The 21,507-nt window shown below is 43.2% G+C and overlaps 1 long non-coding RNA gene across 1 annotated transcript in view; it reads right to left on the minus strand.

Annotated features, from left to right (window-relative positions):
* The window catches only part of LOC136842991 (uncharacterized), a 112,001-nt gene extending 90,845 nt beyond the window's left edge, over positions 1 to 21,156 (minus strand). The window contains exon 1 of the long non-coding RNA XR_010854405.1: positions 20,916 to 21,156. This is a non-coding gene — a long non-coding RNA (uncharacterized lncRNA). The remainder of the gene's footprint in view (positions 1 to 20,915) is intronic.
* Between the last annotated feature and the right edge of the window lie 351 nt (positions 21,157 to 21,507).

The following is a 21,507-nucleotide window of genomic DNA, read 5'->3' on the forward strand; positions in this document are numbered from 1 at the left end:
CAATCATAAATCTTTGATTGGTGCTGGTTGGTTACAAATAAAGTATATTCCTTCCTTCTCAGTCTTAGATTCTTCTACATCATCTTCATCTGCCTTCTGGCTACTACGTGTGAATTTTGGTGATGGGGCATCATCATCTTATTTTGTCTTACACAATGACTTCCTTTTCCTTTCTAGTTTTGTTGTTTTGAACTTCAGCATACATGATTCATGATATGTTGCTTTGTTATTTTCAAAGGTCTGCAGAATTCCATCACCTTCATCAAGCCTTTTGGGAAGAAATGGTATAGGCATTGCATTTAACTAACAGAATTCAGGAATATTTGTAGCAAGGGTAACATAGCCAGCACCAGATGCATCTACTAGTCTTTCACATGTGTCCTCTTGGCACAAGCAACAAAGCTTCCAGTTAGTCATACTATCTCCCTTCAGGAAAGACGTTGACTTCCAAGGCTGTCCTGCCATTGCTTTTGTTCTATAGGCCGAGGGTTTATCCTTTTACCACCTATATAATATATAGGCACTTTCAGATATGGGATACAACTAGGCTCAGATATGTCGTAATCCTACCCCTAGCCCGATCATTCATCCAATGCTATTTAATTCTCGTGAGATCTGTACACCATCTAGAAGACTATAAAGCCCATCTTCCTTGGCTCAGCTCTCCTGCGCTGGCACATCCTGTCAATTCAGGTGCAGCTGTTTAATTTTGAAGTGGGGCTAGCTAAACAGCATTTGGGAAACTAATAACAAATCTCTGCCATTAGCTAGCACTGAACCCCATGCTGAGTTTCACAGCTATAGTAGTACACTGACACTATTACACTTTTACATTAAGCTTATTACCCATTTTTTTCTAAATGAGGATGAAAATTAATTAACTGGGGATTAATTGATTTCTAATCTACAAAAAACGAACTCATCAGGCTGAAGTTACCCCAAATCCAAGTATTACCCGACCTTTAGCCTCATATATGAGCTTTAACAAATCCAAGTATTACCCGACCTTTAGCCTCACATATGAGCTTAAGTACCAATTTTTGGCATTTTGGCAGACATTTTTGATATAGTGACAGCCATCTTGGATATTTCTATGCAGAGAAATGATGTATATACTTATATAAAGGCTTGTTTTTAATATTTTAATATAAACTGGGAGTGACTTGGGGATCTGAATGTGATTAATCAATTAAATACCAATATTCACATATCCACAGGATGCCATTTTGAAAACCTGTTGGCCATCTAGGAAAATGGCAAAATTTTGTGTGGCCGGAGGTTTATAATGAGACCAAGGGACAAGAAGAATAGTTGAGCCAAGTTTCATAATTGTATCACCATTTGTACTTTTCCCTATTTTTTTTTGTAATTACCCGCTCCACTATGTAAGCTTCTTAGCAGGATCTTGAATTCCTCTCACTTTCAATTCTAATTTAGCCTCTTTTATAGACATTACATTTTCTTGAATATTATAAAAGTGCACAATGGAGGTGCTTGTTCAGCCAACATCTCCCCATGAATCCCCTATCAATCTGTAACTCACGCTATTTCATACAAACTCCATGCATACTAGTAGCTAATAATCGTTTTTTACAATTGTCACAAAAAAATCAATTTAACAATATAGTTTATACTAAAATGATGGAGAGGTCACTGGAACATGATTAAAAAATAAATTGTATATGAAAATCTCAGTATTTTTCATAATATTTAAACATGGTAAGTGGCAACATATCTTGCATGTGTTTTCATATGTTCTCATCACATCACAAAAGCAGTGTGTGTAACACACTTATGAAATGACAGCATCCTGAGATTCCCATATGATTTTGTCAAATAAAAAATTTTTTTATATATTTGTCTTTTTCACAACTAACTAGCCTATGGTCTTAACATGAGGATAAAATCTAGCGCCAGCTGGAAACCAGTAAAAATCAAAGTTGTAGAACATGGTTTTGGTGGCAACGCAGTTCGGCCAGTCAGATGAGAGAGGAGGCATTAGCCAACCTCCCTAACCCGAGAGCGCCATGACGTATTCAGTTTCTTCCAGCCCAAAGAATCCCTTTGAGGGGTGGCAAAAGGTGGGCAATGTACGTTAAGACCGTAGGTTTGTTAGTTATGAAAAAGACAAACTAATTAAACATTTGTCATTTGTTCATATGCGGAACAAACCTAGGTCTCGGTGGGAGGAAAGGAAAGACTTGAACTGACTGGGGGTTCAACACACACCTGGTCTCATTTCCTGGTTAAGCTAAAGCAGAGGAAGGAGATGTATGCCTCCAACTCGTCAGATAAAAAGTTTATCAAATGGTCAGACTATTGAGATAATACACAATGTGGAGGAACATTATATAAGTGGAAGCTGAAGAGCTACATTTGTTAAGACAACAAACCTACATTAGCCATCAATTTGTTTATCATTCCTCTCTCCCCTTGTCAGAGAGAGGAAGGACTAGATTCTGCAAGGAAATATTTGTGTATGAATAAACTTTCTCAAACAGGAAGGCCACTTGCTCACCTGATCTAACCAGTTCCAGCTCGTGATGGCTCAATCTTCCTACTGCCCATGGGTAGAGAAGAGGGGGAAAAGGGAAAGGAAAAAAGACGAGTCATCTCATTCACTCTCACATTCATACCATCATCTTAGGTAAGATACAAACTGTCCTGCTCGGAGCACTGCATGAACTACACAACTTGTTGAGCAGCCACCACTGGACCCAAGGAAAAATTGTCTAAGGACCTGTTGGCAACGTCCCAAAGATAGAAGGATGTGAAGGTGGTTTGACAAAGCCAAGTACCAGCCTTCAAAATCCTATAGACAGATAAGTTCTTCTTGAAAGCTAATGAAGGGTCTAAACCCCTAACATCATGTGCTCTTGCATGCGCTGTGTTAGAATCCGAGGTTGAAGAAGAGCTATAAGCATGTCTAATAACGTCACGGAGTCAGAAGAAGATGGTATTCTTGGACCCTTCTTTCTTGATCCGGCCTGAGCTTACAAAAATTCTTCGACACCCCAGCCAGTGATGAAGAGTCCTTTTCAGGTAACCATGCAGTGCCCTGACAGGACATAAAAGTAATTCCTCTGGGTTGTTATCAACGAAATCTCCCAAGGAAGGGATGGAAAAGGATTCAAATCTGTTATGAATCGAAGGATTTTGTCTTAGCTACGAATTCTGGGACAAATTCGAAGGCTACGGACCCCCAACCCCTCACATGTTTAACATTACGAGAGAAACCATGGAGTTCGCCCACTCTCTTCGATGAAGCTAAAGAGTGTAAGAAGACTGTTTTACGTGTCAAGTCTCTTGTCATATGACCATCGTAACAGTTCATAAGGGCCTCAAGTGAGACTACTTAGCACCAGAGTCAGATCCTGACTAGGAGGTCAAGTTCTCTAAGAGAACAAGACTACTCAAAGCTTTTGAGTAGCACTGAGATTTCCCATGAAGAAGACAGTTCTACATCTTTTAGGCACAGAACCAAACCCAAGGCAACCCTGTAGCCTTTGATGGCAGACACAGAAAGACTCTTCTCCTTCCAGAGAAAAACTAGGAAATCTGCTATTTGCTGAACAGAAGTTTCGACTGGAGAGAGACCCCTTTGACGACACCACTCACTGTAGATGGCCCATTTTCCCTTCAAAGTCTAACGGGGGAAGGCCCGACAGGAAAAGAAGAAGATGACGAAAACAAAGAAGGAGAAGGCGGAGACGGAGATCTGCAACGCTTCTTCTTTAAAGCATGGCTGTACTTCTCTTGCAAAACAATGTCAATTCTATTGACCAATGCTCGAACGAGAGTCTGAAGACAGAGCTGGAGTAGCCAAATTCTGAACAGGAAATGAAGGTCTGTGCAGAGGAGCGAGGAGAGCCACTGAACTGGGAACTGTCAAGGTGGAGGAGCTGGAAACGAGAGCAGAAGCCACTACAGCCACCATCTCACAACATTGGGCAGGGTACACCAAAGGCTGATGTGGCAACACTAGAACCAAAGCTCCTGGTACAGCTAAGGGGAGAGCAGCAGGGCTGGCAACTGTCGAGGCAGTTGACAGGGGGATGTGAGAGGACAGAAAATGGGATAACAGGCCACCCAAGGTTGGTACGCCTGGAAGGCCTAGAGAAGCCCAGATGCCAGCCAGCTTCTGAGCCTCTGATCCTGAAATAGAACAAAATAGCGCTGCCTTCTCCCCCATAAGGGGGAAAACATCACCCAATTCACAAGACAGCAGGGGCAGCAACAGAGATAATACCTTCTGACCCCCTCCCGAAACTTCCAAAGACAAACCTATGGAAGAATGGGAAGGGGTGAAATCTTCCAAGGAAGAAAAAGCAACTCCCACTACCTTGTAAAAACCCCTCCCAAATATGAAGCAAGGTTGAATCCTGCTTATTCGACCCTATCAAACCACTAAGCAATGTCTGCCTCCCTCAATGCCTGCCCGACACGGCCAAACCAGACCAGATTCTTTGATGATTGAGCAACTATCGGTTCCGTCGCATATAGCGACTCGAACATCGCTTGATTCGGTAGTGTAGGCTCCTCCAGAGTCTTGGACTGAGGATAAAGAGTATGGATGAAGTTCACCATCCGCTTATACTCATTCTCATTAGCTGAAGGAAAACTAATATCCGGTACCGGATCCTCTTCTTCAAATGAACAATCCTTGTCCGACTGGTCCGACCAAGCCGGACCAGGAAAAGAGACAGGCTGACCCCTAGCAAACGCCGAACTCGAAAACCTGGAACTCGCCACACCTGGGTGCACGAGATGTATCAATCTTGAACATACTGGAGGCACCAAAGTAGGTTGCGCAAACCCTGCACCACCCAACGACAATGACGCAACACCTGGGCGGACAATGCCCACTCCTGAGAGCGAAGAGGCCGCAACACCCGAACCACGCAAATCAGGATGTATCAAAACCGCATGAGAATGGGATTCCAGAACTGAAGACCTGCTGGTAATGAAGTTTTTATGATAAAACAAAGTTTTATGAATACTTACCTGGCAGTTAGTTATATATATATAGCTTAATCCCTGTCGAACCGGCAGATTTTTCAAAACTCGCGGCAACCGCCGAATGGTAGGTGTCCGATAGGTGGTTAACAACCCTTACAGGGTGGTAGTTGGAATCATTCCCGTTTTCAGTTCCTCAGATCATCTCTTGCCCGACCTGTCTCCTGAGGGGAGGAGGGTGGGGTTTAAAATATATATATAACTGCCAGGTAAGTATTCATAAAACTTTGTTTTATCATAAAAACTTCATTTTTACGAATAGAACTTACCTGGCAGTTATATATATATAGCTGATTCACACATTTGGAGGAGGGTGAAAGACAGCCAACATTGTTGGGAAACAACTAAAAGTCGTAGGTAAACACCTTGATTCCTTACCTGCTAAGGTAGCTGACTTCAAAGGTTCCTGCCTCTTGAGCCGCTTTCCCTTAGGAGCGCCAGCCAGGTGAAGACCTGTTATACTGAAACAACTCAATCGAGTCTGTCAAACGGGGTGAGACCAACAACGTGACTAGACTTCTGTACTTCCTATTCCCCTTCTATTACCTGTAACCTTACTCAATCTAACCACCTAACCTTGCAGACTAGATATACACCTATCTAGTTAGACTGGGGTTGCTGTTCCCACAAGGAAGCTTCCTCAGACAACCATAAAAACACCAACCCAATTACAGGTATCCCAAACAAAAGTTAAGGTTGAGGGGAGGCAGTCACTCCTTTACCCAATACCGAAGCTGTAGCTACATATGGGCCCAAGGTGTAACATTTCTCATAATCGACTCTTACCTCTCTGAGGTAATGATAAGCGAAAACAGAGTCACTTCTCCAAAAAGTGGCATCCATAATTTGTTTAACTGACATATTCTTTCTATAAGCCAGAGAAGTTGCAATGGCTCTTATTTCGTGAGCCTTCACCTTCAACAAACCAAAGGTCTCCTCTTCACATAAAAGGTGAGCTTCTCTTATTGTCTCCCTCAAAAGAATGATAACGCATTCTTCGAGAGGGGCTTTTGGATCCTTCACTGAACACCACAAGGAACTGGAAGAACCTCTTAAGTCCTTTGTCCTGGAAAATATAAGCCTTGAGGGCTCTAACTGGACAGAGGAGTCTCTCCTCCTCTTGGCCCACTAAATCAGTGAGGTTAGGAACCTCAAACGTCCCCGGCCAGGGTTTGGAAGGGTTCTCATTCTTAGCAAGGAAGTCAAGCCTTAATGCAAATTGCTCCATTACGATTGAAGCCTACTTGTTTCTGAATAGCCTGAATCTCGCTAACCCTTTTTGCTGTAGCAAGAGCCAGAAGGAAAAGAGTTTTCTTTGTTACGTCTCTCAGGGTTGCTTGAGAGATGGGTTCGAACTTCCTGCTGCACAAGAACTTCAAAACCACATCCAAATTCCAGGACGGGGTCTCAAAGTCTGCTTCGTTGTTTGAAAGACTTTAAAAGGTCTCTCAAGTCTCTATCTTGAGACAAATCAATGCCTCTGTGCCTAAAGACGGTAGACAACAAGCTTCTGTATCCTTTTATGGTGGATACGGCCAGCTTAGAATCTTGCCTGAGGGACAAGAGAAAATCAGCTATTTGGCTCACAGAGGTAGTGGTTGAGGAAACCTTATGCTGCTTACACCAAGATCTAAAGGTTTCCCACTTTGATTGGTAAACTCTCTGTGAAGAGACCCTCCTCGCTCTGGCGATAGCTCTTGCAGCTTGAGCTGAAAATCCTCTCGCTCTGACAAGCTTCTCGATAGTCTGAATGCAGTCAGTTGAAGAGCGAGGGGTTTTGATGATACCTCTCGAAGTGGGGCTGTCTGAGAAGCCTTGGACTTGGGGAAGACTTCTCGGAAAGTCCACTAACATCTCCACCACCTCTGTGAACCACTCTCTTGCTGGCCAAAGGGGGCTACCAGGGTCATTCTCCTGAATCTAGGAGGGCGAATTTCTTGACTACTAGATTGATAATCTTGAACGGAGGGAACGCATAAGTGTCCATCCCCGTCCAGTCCATCAAGAAGGCGTCTACTGCTATTGCTTCTCTGTCCGGGACTAGAGAGCAGTAGTTGGGGATTCTCTTGTTCTGGCTGGAGGCGAAGAGGTCTATTGAAGGCCTCCCCCATAACCTCCACAGTTTCTGGCAAACTTGAAGATTGAGAGTCCATTCCGTGGGCAGAACTTGCCCTCTTCTGCTGAGCATGTGCTCTTACATTCTTCTGCCCCTGCACGAATCTTGTCAACAGCTCCACCTGTGGTCTTTTGTCCACAGAAGGAGCTCTCTTGCTGTTTCAGTAAAGAGACAAAGAATGAGTCCCTCCTTGTTTGCTGATATACACTAGAGCCGTGGTGTTGTCGGAATTCACTTCTATTACTTTCCCCGCGACAGATTCCTTTGAAGGCTTTTAAACCTAACCAGATGGCCATCAACTCTTTCCTGTTGATGTGCCATCCGATTTGTCCCTCTTCCCAAGAGCCTGAAACTTCCTTGTTCCCCAGTGTTGCTCCCCATCCTGACTCGAAGCATCTGAGAACAACACTAGGTCTGGGTTCTTTCTGCGTAGGGAGATTCCTTCCCCTAAGATCGACGGATCCAGCCACCAACTCAGATGTTTCTTGATCTCTGCTGGAATGTGGAAGGAAAATGAGTCCTCCTGATTCTTCCTGTCCCAGATTCTTGAAAGGAAGTGTTGCAGAGGTCTGAGGTGCAACCTTCCCAGAGAGACAAATTTCTCGAGGGAGGAGAGGGTGCCCAACAAACTCATCCACTCCCTCGCCGAGCACTTCTGCCTCCCCAGGAAATACTGAACCTTCTCGAGGCACTTGGTTTGCCTTTCTTGTGAGGGAGAAGCCCGAAAACGAGCTGAGTCCAGAACTATCCCCAAATAAAGAATCGTCTGACTCGGTTCGATCTGAGACTTCTCTTTGTTGATAATGAGACCCAGATCCTGAGCAATCATAAACGTCTTGTGTAAGTCCTCCAGACACCTGTTCTTCGACTGGGACCTTATCAGCCAGTCGTCTAGGTACAGGGATACTCTTATCCCTTCTTGATGAAGCCATCCTGCCACATTTGACATTACTCTGGTGAACACTTGAGGAGCTGTGCTGAGGCCGAAACAAAGAGCTTTGAACTGGAAGCATTTGTCCTGGATCACAAACCTTCAAAAACTTCCTTGAAGTCGGGTGGATGGGAATATGAAAGTAAGCGTCCTGCAGGTCCAGGGATACCATCCAGTCCCCTGGACGGACTGCTGCCAGCACAGACTGAGTCGTCTCCATGGTAAACTTGGTCTTCTCCACAAAACCGTTCAATGTGCTGACATCCAGGACCGGTCTCCATCCACCCGAACTCTTGGGCACTAAAAACAGACGATTGTAGAACCCTGGGGATCCTAGTTCCAAAACTGGTTCTATCGCTCATTTCTCCAACATCTGGTCTACTAGATTCAGGAGTGCCCCTTGTTTCAATGCGTTCGAGTACTGAGCCACTAGGGCTAGTGGCTTTGTTGAAAGTGGCGGTTTCCCGAAAGGGGATCTTGTACCCTTCCTTGATGACTGAGAGAGACCAGGTGTCCGCCCCTCTTGCTTCCCAAGCCTGCCAAAAAGAGACAGCCTTGCTCCTACTGTTGTCTGGAGGACTTGTTTTCAATTTCTAGAGCGTGTTCTAAACGTCCTTCTGTTAGTTCTACCCCTGTTTCTTGTCTTCTTCCTCTGAATTCAGTTCTAGAAGGAACTCTGCCCCGAAAGGGCTGTTGAACTCTCTTTTCCTCCTTTTGGCAGCTGGAGGAATTGCCGGAGGAAACCTCCTAGCCGAGCGAGAAAGTAAATCTTGCGTAGCTTTATGTGCCAGAGTCAGAGAAATATCCTGACCAAGGACTCGGAAACAAATGCTCCGAGAGGGGGGCGTATAGGAGCTCTGCCTTCTGTGCGACTGTAGTAGATTTTGACGTGAAGGAACATAACAAAGCCCTCTTCTTCAAAATCCCTGCAGTAAAAAGAGAAGCCATCTCATTTGCTCCATCCCTCAGAGCCTTATCCATACAGGCCATAATACTGGAAAGGTCTTCAATTCCTGTTGCCTGAATGGTTTCCATCTTCTTGGATAGAATTCCAACAGACCAGTCTAAAAAACTAAACACTTCAAAAGACCTAAAAATTCCTTTAATGAGATGGTCTAGTTCCGTCATCGACCACATCACCTTAGCTGAGTTAAGGGCATGTCTTCTAGAAGAGTCTACTAAACCAGAGAAGTCCCCCTGGGAGGAGGCAGGTACTCCCAGGCCAAGAGCTTCTCCAGTGTCATACCACATACCCGCCTTCGAAGCAAGCCTAGTTGGAGGAAACGAGAAGGAGGACTTTACTGCTTGCCTACGCTCCTTAAGCCAGTTATCAATCCTGGTCAGAGCCTTCTTTGCAGAAATGGAAAGCTTCATTTTAATAAAGGCTGACTGCTTCCTCGATTTCTTCCTGTTAAACTGGGACTGAGGAGAACGAGGAGCAGCAGGCTTAAACTCCTCCCCATACAGCTCCAAAAGAGAGCGAGAAAGAACCTTATAGTCATCAGCCGCATTAGAAGGTTTATCTTCGTCCTCTGAAACGTCTTCCAAATCATGCATTCCTTCCAACTCTGTCTCTTTCTCTTCTTGCTGTATTGCACCCGGGGGGAGGACGACGATCGTCGAAAGCGTCCTGGCGGCAAGAGTTGGTTGCGTCCTGACAAACCGCACTAGTCCTGTCCTGATGTCGAGAGCTGGTTGCGCCCTGACAAACAGCCCTAGAAGTCCCGATGTCGAGAGCTGGATGCGTCCTGGTATCGCGAGCTGGAAGCGTCCTGGCGTCGAGCATTGGATACGTCCTGGCGCCGAGAATTGGATGCGTCCTGGCGTCGAGAGGAGGATGCGTCCTGGCGTCGAGAGAATTCACTGCGTTCTTTCCTCCCTGGAGAACCGAAGTCGTAATCTTGCTGAACAAAGGAAGAATGTTCCCGCGAGAGGAAGAAAATTCCTGTCGTTTATAGCGTGGAGAGGAGAAGAGTCGAGCCTCAGGAGAAGAACCCTGAGGTTTTTGCTTGGGAGAAAAGAGAAGATTCTTATGTTCCAGGCCAGAAGAGCGCCCTTGTTGACTCGAAAGGAGAGGGATCCAGTTCTCTCTTATCCCTAGAAGAAACTTCAGCAGGGGACTCCCTTCTAGATCTCTTCACTGGTAACTTGGAGGTTTTACGTCTGACCGACTGGGGGGGAGGACGACTAAAGGCCTGAACAAGTGAAGCCAATTGGCCTTGCATGACGGTCATAAATGATTTTGCAGCAGCAGCTGCATCTTGAGGTTCCGAGGAGAAGGTTGTCGAGACAAGCTGGGAGAAGGAGAAGGATTCTCGAGAATTCTCCGGAAGCAGAAAGAAGAGAACTCTCCCTCCTCCATACAGCGAGTGGAGAACATTCCAAAAAAGGTCTTGACCTTTTTGCTGGAGAGACGTTCGGTCGTCGTCGGAAGCAAAAGATTCAGGGCTACTCCACGCACCCGAAAGGGGAGAGCGAGTCGAGGTTGATCCTCTTGCTGCAACCATCTTCTTTTGGTCGGTCTCGAATCCTCATACTGCCATCTACGTCTAGGAGAGGGGCTAGGAGAAGACGCAAGCTCTTCCGACACGCCTTTCCTGTGGCGGTCATAAGCAGCCTGGGAAAAGCAACAGGACTGCTTGAGGCGACGGCTGACCGAGGATACGTCCCTCTCACCCCCTTACGATCGTCGACATACCTTCTCCCTTGGTCCTGGGAGCTTGGTAGAGGTCTAGATCTAGGGGCATGACAGGGTCGATCAGTCGCCACCTCCACTGCACTAGCACAAACATTATCACAAACTTCACTTGCACTCTTACCTTTCTTCAAGGCTTCAAGTTGATCCTTTAATTCTTTCATCTCAGCCGCCATCCTGGCGAACTGAGGGTCCATAACAGCAGATACAGTTCCTGTAGAAGGAGCAGGGGTTACCACCTCAGGAGAAGGATCTACTTCTAAGGGTGATTTAGGAATAGAAGGGTTAAAAGAAATGTCTAGGCTAACATCACTCACAGACCTAGATTTAGATTTAGAAGCCCTCCTTAACTTATCCATCTCTAATTTACGCACATAGCGTTTCATTTCCATCCATTTCTTTTCATCCAAACCCTCGCATTCTTTACATCTTTTATCCAAGGCACACTCAAAACCCTGCACCCTAAACAAACAGTGTGAGGGTCCACCGAAGCTTTCGGCAACCTAACCTTGCATTCCTCATTCACACATACTGAAAAACTTAGGATCAGACATCTTATCCAAGAACAGTCAAAAGAATAAATCAAAACAAGCCACAAAAGCGATTGCCAATCCAAAGGTCAATATACGTCACCAATAAAAGTCCAACACAGCGACCTAGGGAAGCGGCGAAAAACCCGACGGAGAACCAACAACGATGTTGTCAGTCCAACCGGCAGAGATGATCTGAGGAACTGAAAACGGGAATGATTCCAACTACCACCCGATAAGGGTTGTTAACCACCTAATCGGACACCTACCATTCGGCGGTTGCCGCGAGTTTTGAAAAATCTGCCGGTTCGACAGGGATTAAGCTATATATATATAACTGCCAGGTAAGTTCTATTCGTGCTGATACACTGAACGCTGGCGCAGGGAAACCGCTGACTGCTGTGGCATCCGCAAGAATCATGGAGGATACATTACGGTTAGAAACCCTTAAAGAATGAAAATAAGGAGTTGCTGACGCCTCCGCAAACACCTGGGAAGCAACTAGATCGGATGCCTGAGAAACTACAGGATTTGCAAAAGGTGATGAAGAAGACGGATCCGTTAAAAGTACCCCTTCCCTTAACCCCGAAGAGAGAGAGGGACCACTGAAGCTCTAATATCACAGGGTTGAACCAAGAAAAGCTTTTGCTCTACTGAGTTAAAAGCCAAAAAAATAGGATGAACAAACACAGACCCTGAAGAGCCCTCTGAAGGGCGGACCGAAAAAGAAGACTGAGTAAAGGCAATGGAAGAAGGCTAAGAAGAAAATTGGGAAAAAAGGAAAATTCCATAGCGGCCGAAGAGGCCATATATTTCAAAGAAGAAAATAGACTGATTCTGTTCCCCCCCCACCCCACAATAATCTTGATAGACGTCATCATTAGCAAATTCAGAAAATTCTTTAAGACAGGATCATGAATATTGGAAAACCCAAAATTGAAACATTGCCTAACTAGAATCTATAACCTTTAGAGGGACCCAACAAATCTGCATTATATTCAGCAACATTGAAAACTCGATCGCCAGAATTACCACCATCGCAAGACGAAAGAAATTTTAACCCCTGAAGGAAAAGGAACCTTCAAAGGAGTATACAAGGAAAAACAAAACAAATTCAGAACCAGATACATCAGAAACCAAATCTGAATGACCCTCCACGGATCTGGAAACCTTTGCTGCAAAGAGCACGAAGCATGAAATAAAAACAATGATTGATCTAAATGAGAGGCCTGAACATTAGCGACCCCAACCCAACCTGAGCCCAAAGAAGACTGCATGTTCAACTACTCTTTCTGAATACTTCCTAAAGTAGTATTCCTACTCGTCTGAGTGATTCCTAATTCTAAATCCAACTTAGAGCTAATCGGGTACCCGGAGCTGAATCTGCATAGTTGAACCCGCCGGGAAGATGAGAAGGCTGAACCGAGAAAAACCCAGAGCCGATTCCCCATTATTACCAAGGGGAAGACGAGTGAGAGTAGCCATACCCATACTGCTAAACCCTGGGGGAGGATGTGCAAACGGAAACTGTTTGCGGAGGGACGGAAGAAGATGAAGAAGAAGGAGGGAGAATGAAAGAGGTAGAAGCTACCCTCGGAGTTACCGCCGCGGAAAATGCAGGCAATAAATGCTGCGGAACGCTCGAAGAAGGTACCGCAAGCCCTGCCAAAACCGCAGAGCGCAAACCCGAACTGGAAGCAACAAGCAAACCCTGTGAAATACCTGATACTACTGGAACAGCCGCTTGAGGTGGAAGCAAGAGGTTGCGCATACCCAAAGGGATGAAACATGAGATGCCTGCAGCCAAATTCTGCTGAAACTGCATTTTCACCTGTACGGGAGCTCCTCCTACCGGAGAAGACTGTACTGAGGAAGGAAAGGCGGGAGGCAGAGGAATGGCAGACGCATAAAAAAGTTACCTGAGAGGAGGAAAGCCAAGTTGAAGAAGGAGGGAAAATGAAAGATGCAGAAGCCGCAGGAAAGACCTGAGCAGAAGAAGAAGAGGCCGAAGAGGAGACTGAAAAAGGAGCAACAGAGAATGTGGGAGCAGGAGATGAAGCAGCAGATAACCCAGAAGAAAACTTAGAACGAAAAGGACAGAAGGTACACCAAAATCCGCCCCCCCCTCAATAATCCTGAAACATATCCGACATGAATTCTGGACACTACTGTGTCACATACTCTCTAATGTTAGAGAAACCATTCGAAAAATAACCTCTCACATAGGTCTGTGCCCATCGAAAGACCCAGCAAATCCGCCACATCCAATTGCAGGTCACGCAAACTACTTTTAGAAGCCAAAAGGACACACCAGAATCTGCCTTACTGGATGGAGGAATAGAAAACACAGAGAAGGGGGAAACTACAGTAGGAGAGTCAGAAACAGTCGGAAGTGAGTTAGGAGCAAAAGCAGAAGGACTCTGCACCACCGTAACTGAAACATTGACTTGTGACAGAGCTAGACCGAAAAGAACCGATGAAGGCGAAACTCTTGCCAGACCACAAAAACCACTTGAAACTGGAACCCATCCACGAGAGCGACTCTGCACCCGTAATAACTTCTCCTCACTACCTAACCCAAGCCTACCCTCCTTTATCACACCTAGATCTTGATCCTGACTAACATTACCAACATTAAATTTATCAATATTACAAGGGGGGGTGGGGAAATCCTTCACTGTCAGCTCCTCGCCGAGGGGGCCAACAAACCCTACCCACTCAGAGGCCTGCGGTTCTGCCATTACCCTCAGCACCCATTAGGGCTGGTTCTGGAACAGGCAGGGGAGCTGAAAAGGAAGAAGGATTAGACATCCTAACACTACTATTATCCCTATCTGAGAAATGTTGAAGACTAGCTATTAAATTTTCCATACTACTTGCAGTCCTATCCTCTATCTGTTTGACTACTTCTGAACTTGCTAAATCCATCAACTGATCTGTAGCAGAAGCCTGAGACACCTGAGGCAACGAGAATCTGACCGACATTTACCGCTCCTTACTAGCCAAAGACTTACGATGACGAATGTAATCCTCCATCTCTTGCGCCTTCCAATCGGAACATTCATCGCAATGAGTCTGCACATCACACTTAACCTTCCTACATACCTGACAGAATGTCTATCGTGTCTCAAGGTACTCATCTGTCTCTTGCAGGAAGAAGCAGCGACGAGCGCCAGCATCCACAGTTGCAGGGGCAGTCAAGGTCGACATCGAAGCAGAAGCCGCAGTAGTAGACGGTGAAAGAGTCCATGATGACCAATTGAGAAATGGGAACCAGCGAGTCCAGTTCCAAAAGACGTTCCACATCGAAGATATCCAGAAAAATCCAGGAGAAAAAAACCGGTAAATACAACCTAGGTCTTCACCAGAAGACCAAAATACAAAGAGAAGTCAGGCAATAGGATTAAAACCTCACACTGCAGAAGGAAACAACCTTCCAGCAGCAAGAACAAAAAGCAACTGACGAAGGTGGGAGTATCGGAGCACACCTGTGTCAGAGTTGGCAACCGTTTGTTATGGCAGCTCAAGTGACAAGATTTTACCTGCAGCGTTGGTAACGCTGGCTGTTAAAATTCCCAATTGTGGTATTGGTAATTGAGAGTTGTTTGGGCTAGTGGGATTAAGGGCGAATTCGGGTGTTCAGGGAGTGTATTGCAATATACATTTTTGCTGTTAGGGTGATGTTTACTCACGTGTCCAGCCAGGGTATTTTCCCTTTTGAAGGGTGGTCTCCTTATCCACTTGAACTGTCATTGAAAGAGATATGGGATAACAGGTTTAGGTAACACTGGTTGGCCCAAAAGGCTGTTGTTTGAACAAGTGTTCAGTCAGGAAATCCCCTGTCATTAAAAGAGACATGTGCTGAGATGTCTAGATAGCCCTTTTGACCCAAGGGAAAAATCCCTTGTTTCCCCTTCAGCCAGGGAAAGTTCCCTTTTATTTCCCCTTCTCCAGGGTAAATTCCTGGACCCGTTTCCCAAAATACCTTAGTGGCAACATAGGTTTCTTCTCATAGTAGAATCCGGGAGGCTGTGCATTAGCCTGTGAGAGACCATTTGAGTTGGTCAGGTTCTCTCTCTCTCTCTCTCTCTCTCTCTCTCTCTCTCTCTCTCTCTCTCTCTCTCTCTCTTTCAAAAGAGAGTAATTTTAACAAATGTACATTTGTGGTCACTAATAATAATATTCCCTATAGAGATCTGATCATATGAAAAGTGTGTTAGAAGTGTAACGGCGCCTCATAAAAGTGTGTTTTTGTGAATTTTACAAAGGTGTGCACAAGCTTGTGTAAGGTAAAGTGGATTTTACTTATTATTACCATGGTATAATAAAGTCTATCAAGGAGATTTTGCCTTAGTGAAATTATTGGTAATAAATCTTTTATGCACCCCTTTTTGTGTGTTCTTGTGTTGATAAATCTTTTGTGCATTTTTTTGTGTTCTCGTGTTTGCAATTTCTTAATTTTGCCCATTTTTTATGTTGGCAATTTAACATTTATTTACTTAGCATTTTACATATTTTGATACTTTAATATTGCATACTTGATTTGATTTTCATTGATTAAGATTTCCTTTTCAAATCTTCAGTAATTCTTGATAGCTTAAATTTTGTTTGGTTAACATAATTTCTTGATAAAGTTTTGTGAATTAATTTTGTTTAAGAATTAATTAAATATTGTGTTGTTTTCAAGTAATGGTAATTTTTTTGGATTGTGAATTCTAATTATAAACTTTGAAGTTAAAAATAAATTCTTGTATTTAAAATTTTTAAACAGTGTTTCATTTATTGACCACCTGTGAATAGGATTAATTGTGTGTGCATAAGGCAAACTGATAAACATGTTTTGTTCCCTTTAGTTTTGCTGAAGTGAATTAAGACCAGGGAAACCGTTATAGTTATTTGATGGAGTGATGCCCTTTTTCCATAGTAATTTTCTTGTTTACTTGTTAATACTTCACACACATCTTGATAAACTTAGTCTGATTTTTCAAGTGATAAGTAAGTTTTAAGGGATCACTGTTACCTTTAGAGTGCTTAGTCATAATTTTATTGTTATGAGAGTTCAGGTACCTGGCTGAAGTGATGTAAATTTTTGGATTTTGTGACTAGATTTGTAATAACCAGGTAATTGGTACACTTCGTAACAATAGTGAAACTGTGAAAGAGGACGTCGCAATGGAGTGAAAAAGAAAAGTTAAGAAAAGCATAGACTAATGAATAAAAACCGATTCATTTGGGATATGAATTCAAAGTTATTACTTCTTTTCGCTTTTGTAGTTTTGTGTGTAAAGCAAATGTTGGTCAGGATCATGATTTCGATACTTGCAATAAATTATTACAAGTCATAGATTAGGCTATAGCCCGAAGGGGTTTCTTCAGTTTGAAGAAAAAATAAATAAATAAATAAATAAATAAGCAAGATGGAGAGTAATCTTCGCTATTAGAAATACAATTAATTCTAACTTTTTATTATTTTACTTTTACTTTAAGAAAGGAAGACTATAATCAGGTCTGACATAGCCACACCTATTGTGTGCAAATTCTGCATACTGACAACAACAACGTATAAATAATAACAATAATAATGTGGCTCCGAGTCTAGGCCTATGTTATTGGCTTTATAACATAATAGGCTATATTTCAGAGAGCAACTATATATAGTTGTATCAAATCTTTGTAACTCATAAAGGGTGTCTATAAGACCATAAAGCAAGACTTGTGAAATTCCTCCACAGTCTTGGTGTGATATTATACTTCCGTCATTGTTTTCTTCATAGGCCTATAGGCTTAATAAGAATGGTATAATCGAGAAATGCGAAGTGCACTTGGCCTACAGGTAAGGCAAGGGGAGGCAAACTGAGCCACTTAGTTGACGTCTGGTAACTGGTTAGACAAAACCCACAACTGCATCTCCGATATGTTCATTACGTTAAATACATTACTATGGTGGCTAAAAAGTCAAATTCATTAAGTATTTACCTCTTTTCATATTTACCATAATTAAAAATTACTGTGTTAATGTTTTCATAATGATCTAGCTGATACTTTGATAAAAAAAAAATGTAGCACTGATCCTTTAAGCAAAATCTTTCGTCATTGCAACTTAGCATTGTTAGAAATGTGAAGGTAAGAGTTGCCAGTTATTGAATTTTGAACGAAAGTCACTGAAATCGGGTCAGTCGAGTTTTGCTGCATGCTGTACTACAGTGAAACTTGCAAAAATGAAGAAACTCTGTAATTTCTTGTTTAGTGATTTTAATGGCACCTTCTTGGAAGGTTCTCCCCTTCCACCATAGAAATTAGTAATTTTATCCATAAACAACTGGTTAACCCTCCACAATCTGACACTAAGTGACCTTTAACACCTAGGGATGATAATGACCAGTCTGAAGGCATCAATCCTACTCATGGTTATGATTAAGTTTAAGGGAAGTTTATGGAATGTTTTCAAACAAATATCAAGCACTAAGGTAAGGACCTGGTACTCTAGGTTAGGTTAGGTGATGGGTCTAGGTTAGGTAATGACCTGGTGTCTTAGGTTAGGTGGGGGTCTAGGTCCAGGTAAATACCTTGTATGTTAGATTAGGTTAAGTTAGGTGATGGGTCTAGGGGTGGGTAGTTTGGTGGGGATCTTGGGTTAGGTAAAGACCTGGAGTTCTAGGTTAGGTTAGATGGGGTCCAAGAGGGCAAAAGCCCCAGCTAGGTAAGGAAGCAGATTCCTAGGTTAGTTTTGGTAGGAGATCTAGGTAAGGGCCCAACATCTTAAGTTAAGTTAGGTTAGGCAAAGGACGGCTCCAGGGAGCTTTGTCCCCCTCTCTGGCTAGGTAAGGACATGGCTCCCTAAGTAAAGTTAAATTGTTATTAAATTCATGGTATGTTCTCCACAACCCCAGAAAACCTTCCTTTCCCATGGTGGTCCCAAAAATTGTAAGTATCAGGATGAAGATCCACTAAAACTACTAATTTGCTAAGAAAACGAATGTCAAAAATATTCAAAGCATACATAAAACATAAGAAAATTGTATTTAGTTTAAAATGCAATGATGGTTTACAGTAAAATGTTATCCCACTAAATTATTTATGGTTCAGGTGGAGAAGAGGGTAATACTGCAGAATAGTTGCACACACACTCCACTGCAAAATGTCACATGGTTGGGGCAAAGCCCCACAGCCAGGTTGGGGCATGGCACTCTAAAGTAGGGTTGGTCAGAGGATGCTTAGGTTGGGATGCAGCTCTGATCTGGTTCTGAGCAAAATTGTCACCTGCAGAAATAGACCTAACATGCAACTCTTAAATTTTTACCCAGAGAGTTGAGCACATTTCTTCCTTGAGTTTTTGCCTGCTTAAAAGCAGATCAAAGACCTATGGGGGTAAATGTAAAGCAGACAGCTGCATGAAGATATAGTTTATTAATATAATTTTTTGGATAAACTATATAGAAAAGGGTGTATTTATACAATGCAGTACAGGTAAGATAATCAGAGACATACACAGATGAGAAATTTACCATCTTTTGTGTATGTTTTCAGGTTCATCCCCAAAAGCTGGTACTAAACACTAAAGAAGCTCTGCAGGGCACAGTGTTTAGTACCAGTTCCTTGAGGATGATGATAAAAATATAAACGTAAGGCAGTAGATTCTTTATTATCTCTGTATTTTCTCAGATTAGCCTATCTCATGTGTACTGCATTCTATACACCCTTTTCTATATGCTCAAGCAAAAAATATATTATTAAACGATATCTTTGAGCGGCCGTCTCCTTCACCTTTACCACATATTTCAACAAGGATGCATCTTAACCTAACCTATCCTAAGGAGCCATGCCCTGACTTGGCAGTAAGAATGTGTCCCTGGAGAACCTCGTAAAACTTTACTTGGTAAAACTTTAATTTAGCTGCGCGGCCTGATTACCACCAGTCATTGACCAGAACAGGTTCCGCATAAGCAAATAGACATAACCTTTCCTATAATGCCAAGTCCTGACCTAAGCAGATCTTACCTAGCCTCGCTAACCTAATTTAGGACAACATGCCATGACCTGACAGGGGAGGGGGAACAAAAGGCTGCAACCTGTCCCAGTCGGTGACTGGCGGAAATCAGGCTGCACAAGTAAAGTAAAGTTTCATTCTTTAGTTTAGTTGCATGGCCTGGTTCCCGCCATTACCCAACCGGGACAGGTTCTGCATACATAAATAGACCTAACCTTTTCTAGAATGCCAGGTCCTGACCTAGCCAGATCTTATCTACCTAACCTCACCTAGGGCGGAGTGCCCCGACCTGGCTGTTGGGGGAAAACCCCATCCAAAAGGCAGTGACCCATCCCGGGCGGTGAATGGCAGGAACCAGGCCGCGCAACTAAAGTAAAGTTTTACCAAGAACCCTGGAGACAATGTGCACAACACAACTACTGAGTGCAACTATTCTGCTTTATTATTCATTCCCACAAAAACACTTTTGGTCTGTCTGGCATACTGGAATGCATAGGCCTACTCATCCAGGCACAGGTATTTCTAAGTATCAGCTCCACATGGACTGTATGGAAAGGTTCCACAAATACAAGAAGCATTACGGAGCCATATGGGTAATTCTAAGCCGGCTGTCTGCGGTGAGCTAGACTATGGCAATTGACGTTTTTCTATGTTATTTTACTTGCTTTACAAGAATTTAAAGTAATATTTTGTCGGCCGGCTGTAACTAAGCTGTCATTGACCTTTGAAGAACGCGACTTGAATTGCCAACGCAGGGTAGGTCTAAGCCAGCATTCGCGGCAAACCCCCACCCTCCATAGCTAATACGGCAAAATTGTAACCAGTAAACACCCTAAAAATACCAACATAACTACCCTAGAGGTGTTTACTGGTTACAATTTTGCCGTATTAGCTATGGAGGTAAAATGTAGCTTGCCGTGGAATGTCGGCTTAGACCTACCCTGCGTTAGGTAATTCAAGTCGTGTAGTCTTCAAAGATCAATCACAGTTTAGTTACAACCGGGCGACAAAATATGACTTTAAATTCTTGTAAAGCAAGTAAAATAACATAGAAAAACGTCAATTGCCATAGTCTAGCTCACCGCGGACAGCCGGCTTAGAATTACCGCCATATGTTCAAGAAGGGCTTGGCTAAGGAAATCTATTATAAAAGGAACCATACTAACCTAATGTGCCCTACCTGACTTATCCAAGCAGGCTGTGTAACGTAGCCGAGGGGGGGGGACCCCCCAGTGAAGGAAACTCCACTTTTTACCAAACGGTCCCCTATAGCCTAACACTGCGCATGTGCAACAGTAAAATTATAATCGCTTCTGCCGTTGATTACAGGTTAATTACAGTCGACCAACAAAAAATAAAGGTAAATTCTTGATAAACAACAAAAATACTACAGAAAAAGTCCATTTCAAGGAGCCAAATACCCGAGGCAGAGCTAATACTTAGTTCTACCCAAGCACATTTTAGGCTGTAGCCTACCTTATAGGCTTATGCCTTCTTCTTCAGTAACATGGGCTACTTCCAAGAAGCTTACTACTGCACTAACCTCATTGGCTATAAGTCATAAATATCACACTGAATAAACGCTGATTTTTCCTACCTTGACAGCATCCCGTAAAGCCGCGTCCCTTAATCACACTTACCTAGTTTAATTATGCCGCCACCTTGGAAGCTGGACAGCTGAATATTTCCTCATCTTCCGCGACCGTTCCTGATCTTGGGAGAGTGTTTAACTTGGTTATCCAATAAATATCAAATAAACTTGCAGATATTCGATCTGTCTCAACAATTTACACTCAATGTTATCACGGACACCAGACACTTTCAGTAACAGTTTTATAGGGAGCACTATAAAGACGTTCACGACACTTGCAAGTAACTTCTTCGGAGTCACATGAGCAACTTTAACTTTGGCAGTTGACCCAGGGCTCGAAACGCTTAAAGACATGAATGTAAAATTGTGTTGCGATTAAAATCTTTACTGAAATAAGAAATAATATCATCGTTGGCACATATCACTTGAAATGGTTAAAGAAGTAATCAATATTGATGTCAGTGGTGTGTTTTGTGCGGATTCTGCGTGAACTGTTGCTTAAATGCTGATAGGTTTAATTAATGTCATTGCTGGAAATTGGAAACTAAATGCTGCTGTTCTTAATTACGGAATGAATACAATTGAATGCAAGTTGAAACAAATTACCATTTTCTGATATATATTAATAATAGTTGCTCAGT

Source organism: Macrobrachium rosenbergii, chromosome 10 (assembly GCF_040412425.1).
Source record: "Macrobrachium rosenbergii isolate ZJJX-2024 chromosome 10, ASM4041242v1, whole genome shotgun sequence".
Lineage (NCBI taxonomy): Eukaryota > Metazoa > Arthropoda > Malacostraca > Decapoda > Palaemonidae > Macrobrachium > Macrobrachium rosenbergii.